Source organism: Triticum urartu, chromosome 4, assembly GCF_003073215.2.
Source record: "Triticum urartu cultivar G1812 chromosome 4, Tu2.1, whole genome shotgun sequence".
Lineage (NCBI taxonomy): Eukaryota > Viridiplantae > Streptophyta > Magnoliopsida > Poales > Poaceae > Triticum > Triticum urartu.
In genome coordinates, this window is record NC_053025.1 from 128,956,018 (window position 1) to 128,962,017 (window position 6,000).

Sequence of the window (6,000 nt, forward strand, 5' to 3'; positions counted from 1 at the left end):
ACCCCCTAATCCAGGACTCCCTCAGTAGCCCCTGAACCAGGCTTCAATGACGACGAGTCCGGCACGCAAATTGTCTTCAGCATTGCAAGGCGGGTTCCTCCTCCAAGTCCTTCATAGAAGATTGTAAACACCAAGAGTAGTGTCCTGCTCTGCAAAATAAGCTTCCACATATTGCCATAGAGAGAATGATATAAACACAAATCAAATCTGCTGACGTATTCCGCAGTGCGTCATCACACTACGGCCAAGTCCTTCACTCGAATCGTTTTCACTTTTCCACCTTAGCGTGTTTTGCGAGGCGGTTTCCTTGGCATGTCTTGTCAAAGCAGAGATCGTGTACCCCCTTTTACGGGATTCTCATCAATACGGACGTGGGTAACCCAACCGCGTCACTTATCACGGCGCTTGGGAGGCAAGCGAGTTTTACTAGGCAGGTGGGGACACACAACCGCATCCGCCCATATAAGGGGACAAGGATCCACCTTTTTACCTACGCCTTCTTCCTCCTTTGCCTATCCATCTCCTGCGCACCCGAGCTCCAGCGCCCAAGCCTGCACTTCCCACCTCAACCTTCTCCAGCAATGTCCGGAGCGGGAGGCAAGTGGATGGTCTCCTCCGTCACGGAGGGTAAAGTCAAGAAGCTAAGGAAGGCCGGATACCTGTCCAAGGACATCGCGCACCGGCTTCCCGAAGAGGGGCAGCTTCTCCCCACCCCAAGGCCCCATGAGAGGGTAGTATTTCTCCCCCACTTCCTCCGCGGACTGGGTTTTCCACTCCACCCATTTGTCCGGGGGCTCATGTTTTACTACGGCCTGGATTTCCACGATCTGGCTCCGAACTTCATCCTCAACATCTTGGCGTTTATCGTCGTGTGCGAGGCTTTTCTCCGCGTCCGCCCTCATTTCGGCCTCTGGCTCAAGACCTTCAACGTCAAGCCCAAGGTGGTGCGCGGCAACCAGGCGGAGTGCAGAGGCGCCATGGCGGGCAAGATGGCCAACGTCCTATGGTTCGAGGGCTCTTTCGTGGAGACCCTAAAGGGATGGCAATCCGGGTGGTTTTATATGTTGGAAATATGCCCTAGAGGCAATAATAAAAGCATTATTATTATATTTCCTTGTTCATGATAATTGTCTTTATTCATGCTATAATTGTGTTATCCGGAAATCGTAATACATGTGTGAATAACAGACACCAACATGTCCCTAGTGAGCCTCTAGTTGACTAGCTCGTTGATCAACAGATAGTCATGGTTTCCTGACTATGGACATTGGATGTCATTGATAACGAGATCACATCATTAGGAGAATGATGTGATGGACCAAGACCCAATCCTAAACATAGCACAAGATCGTATAGTTCATTTGCTAGAGTTTTCCAATGTCAAGTATCTTTTCCTTAGACCATGAGATCGTGTAACTCCCGAATACCGTAGGAGTGCTTTGGGTATGCCAAACGTCACAACGTAACTGGGTGACTATAAAGGTAGACTACGGGTATCTCCGAAAGTGTCTGTTGGGTGACATGGATCAAGACTGGGATTTGTCACTCCGTATGACGGAGAGGTATCACTGGGCCCACTCGGTAATGCATCATCATAGTGAGCTCAAAGTGACCAAGTGTCTGGTCACGGGATCATGCATTACGGTACGAGTAAAGTGACTTGCCGGTAACGAGATTGAACGAGGTATTGGGATACCGACGATCGAATCTCGGGCAAGTAACATATCGATTGACAAAGGGAATTGCATACGGGGTTGATTGAATCCTCGACATCGTGGTTCATCCGATGAGATCATCGTGGAGCATGTGGGAGCCATCATGGGTATCCAGATCCCGCTGTTGGTTATTGACCAGAGAGTCGTCTCGGTCATGTCTGCTTGTCTCCCGAACCCGTAGGGTCTACACACTTAAGGTTCGGTGACGCTAGGGTTGTGAAGATATGTATATGCAGTAACCCGAATATTGTTCGGGGTCCCAGATGAGATCCCGAACGTCACGAGGAGTTTCGGAATGGTCCGGAGGTAAAGAATTATATATAGGAAGTGCTGTTTCGGCCATCGGGACAAGTTTCGGGGTCACCGGTATTGTACCGGGACCACCGGAAGGGTCCCGGGGGTCCACCGGGTGGGGCCACCTATCCCAGAGGGCCCCATGGGCTGAAGTGGGAGGGAACCCAGCCCATAGTGGGCTGGGGCGCCACCCCCCCAAGGGCCCGTGCGGCTAGGGTTGGGGAAACCCTAGAGGGGGCGCCCCCTTGCTTGGGGGGCAAGCCCCCCACCCTAGGCCGCCGCCCCCCCTTAGTAGATCTCATCTACTAGGGCCGGCGCCCCCCCCATGGCACCCCTATATATAGTGGAGGAGAGGAGGGACTTCATACCCCAGCCCCTGGCGCCTCCCTCCCTGTTACGTCTCTCTTCCTCGTAGTATAGGCGAAGCCCTGCTACTGTGACACCCTGCATCCACCACCACGCCGTCGTGCTGCTGGATCTTCGTCAACCTCTCCTTCCCCCTTGCTGGATCAAGAAGGAGGAGACGTCTCCCGTCCCGTACGTGTGTTGAACGCGGAGGTGCCGTCCGTTCGGCGCTTGGTCATCGGTGATTTGGATCACGTCGTGTTCGACTACATCATCACCGTTCTTTTGAACGCTTCCGTGCGCGATCTACAAAGGTATGTAGATGCATCCAATGACTCGTTGCTAGATAAACTCCTAGATGATCTTGGTGAAACGAGTAGGAAAATTTTTGTTTTCTGCAACGTTCCCCAACAGTGGTATCAGAGCTAGGTCTATGCGTAGTTCTTCTTGCGCGAGTAGAACACAATTAGTTGTGGGCGTAGATTTGTCAACTTTCTTGCCGTTACTAGTCTTTTCTTGCTTCAGCGGTATTGTGGGATGAAGCGGCCCGGACCAACCTTACACGTACGCTTACGTGAGACCGGTTCCACCGACTAACATGCACTAGTTGCATAAGGTGGCTGACGGGTGTCTGTCTCTCCCACTTTAGTTGGAGCGGATTCGATGAACAGGGTCCTTATGAAGGGTAAATAGAAGTTGACAAATCACGTTGTGGCTTAAACGTAGGTAAGAAGACGTTCTTGCTAGAACCCTAAATCAGCCACGTAAAACTTGCAACAACAATTAGAGGACGTCTAACTTGTTTTTGCAGCAAGTGGTTTGTGATATGATATGGCCAAAGTTGTGATGAATGATGAATGATCTATATGTGATGTATGAGATGTTCATACTATTGTAATAGGAATCACGACTTGCATGTCAATGAGTATGACAACCGGCAGGAGCCATAGGAGTTGTCTTTATTCTTTTATATGACCTGCGTGTCATCGAGAAACGCCATGTAAATTACTTTACTTTATTGCTAAACGCGTTAGCCATAGTAGTAGAAGTAATAGTTGGCGAGCAACTTCATGGAGACACGATGATGGAGATCATGATGATGGAGATCATGGTGTCAAGCCGGTGACAAGATGATCATGGAGCCCCAAGATGGAGATCAAAGGAGCTATGTGATATTGGCCATATCATGTCACGTTTATTATTTGATTGCATGTGATGTTTTTCATGTTTTGCATCTTGTTTACTTAGAACGACGGTAGTAAATAAGATGATCCCTCATGACAATTTCAAGAAGTGTTCTCCCCTAACTGTGCACCGTTGCTACAGTTCGTCGTTTCTAAGCACGCCGTGATGATCGGGTGTGATGGATCCTTACGTTCACATACAACGGGTGTTGACGAGCCTAGCATGTACAGACATGGCCTCGGAACACATGCAAAACACTTAGGGTTAACTTGACGAGCCTAGCATGTACAGACATGGCCTCGGAACACAGAAGACCGAAAGGTCGAGCATGAGTCGTATAGAAGATATGATCAACATGAAGATGTTCACCGACGTTGGGTAGTCCGTCTCACGTGATGATTGGACACGGCCTAGTTGACTCGGATCATGTAATACTTAGATGACTAGAGGGATGTCTAATCTAAGTGGGAGTTCATTAATAACTTGATTAGATGAACTTAATTATCATGAACTTAGTCTAAAATCTTTGCAATATGTCTTGTAGATCAAATGGCCAACGTAGTCCTCAACTTCAATGCGTTCCTAGAGAAAACCAAGCTGAAAGACGATGGCAGTAACTATACGGACTGGGTCCGGAACCTGAGGATCATCCTCATAGCTGCCAAGAAAGATTATGTCCTACAAGCACCGCTAGGTGAAGCTCCCGTCCCACAGAACCAAGACGTTATGAACGCTTGGCAGACACGTGTTGACGACTACTCCCTCTTCAGTGCGGCATGCTTTACAGCTTAGAGCCGGGGCTCCAAAAACGTTTTGAGAGACATGGAGCATACGAGATGTTCGAAGAGCTGAAAATGGTTTTTCAAGCTCATGCCCGGATCGAGAGATATGAAGTCTCCGATAAGTTCTTCAGCTGTAAGATGGAGGAAAATAGTTCTGTCAGTGAGCACATACTCACTATGTCTGGGTTACATAACCGCTTGTCTCAGCTGGGAGTTAATCTCCCGGATGATGCGGTCATTGACAGAATCCTCCAGTCGCTTCCACCAAGCTACAAGAGCTTTGTGATGAACTTCAACATGCAGGGGATGCAAAAGACCATTCCTGAGTTGTTCTCAATGCTGAAATCAGCGGAGGTAGAAGTCAAGAAGGAACATCAAGTGTTGATGGTCAATAAAACCACTAAGTTCAAGAAAGGCAAGGGTAAAAAGAACTTCAAGAAGGACGGCAAGGAGGTTGCCGCGCCCGGCAAGCAAGCTGTCGGGAAGAAGCCAAAGAATGGACCCAAGCCCGAGACTGAGTGCTTTTATTGCAAGGGAAGCGGTTACTGGAAGCGGAACTACCCTAAATACTTAGCAGACAAGAAGGCCGGCAAAACGAAAGGTATATGTGATATACATGTGATTGATGTGTACCTTACCAGTACTCGTAGTGACTCCTGGGTATTTGATACCGGTGCCGTTGCTCATATTTGTAACTCACAGTAGGAGCTGCGGAATAAACGGAGACTGGCGAAGGACGAGGTGACGATGCGCGTCGGGAATGGTTCCAAGGTCGATGTGATCACCGTCGGCACGCTGCCTATACATTTACCTACGGGATTAGTTTTAAACCTCAATAATTGTTATTTAGTGCCAGCTTTGAGCATGAACATTGTATCGGGATCTCGTTTAATTCGAGATGGCTACTCATTTAAATCTGAGAATAATGGTTGTTCCATTTATATGAGAGATATGTTTTATGGTCATGCTCCTATGGTAAATGGTTTATTATTAATGAATCTCGAGCGTATTGCTACACATATTCATAGTGTGAGTACCAAAAGATGTAAAGTTGATAATGATAGTACCACATACTTGTGGCACTGCCGCCTTGGTCACTTAGGTGTCAAACGCATGAAGAAGCCCCATGTAGATGGACTTTTGGAGTCTCTTGATTATGAATCATTTGACACATGCGAACCATGCCTTATGGGTAAAATGACCAAGACTCCGTTCTCAGGAACAATGGAGCGAGCAACCAACTTATTGGAAATCATACATACTGATGTGTGCGGTCCAATGAGTGTTGAGGCTCGCGGTGGCTATCGTTATGTTCTCACCCTCACTGATGACTTGAGTAGATATGGGTATGTCTACTTAATGAAACACAAGTCTGAAACTTTTGAAAAGTTCAAGGAATTTCAGAGTGAGGTTGAGAATCAACGTGACAGGAAAATCAAGTTTCTACGATCAGATCATGGAGGAGAATACTTGAGTCACGAATTTGGCACACACTTAAGAAAATGTGGAATAGTTTCACAACTCACGCCGCCTGGAACACCTCAGTGTAACGGTGTGTCCGAACGTCGTAATCGCACTCTATTGGATATGGTGCGGTCTATGATGTCTCTTACCGATTTACCGCTATCTTTTTGGGGCTATGCTTTAGAGACTGCCGCATTCACTTTAAATAGGGCTCC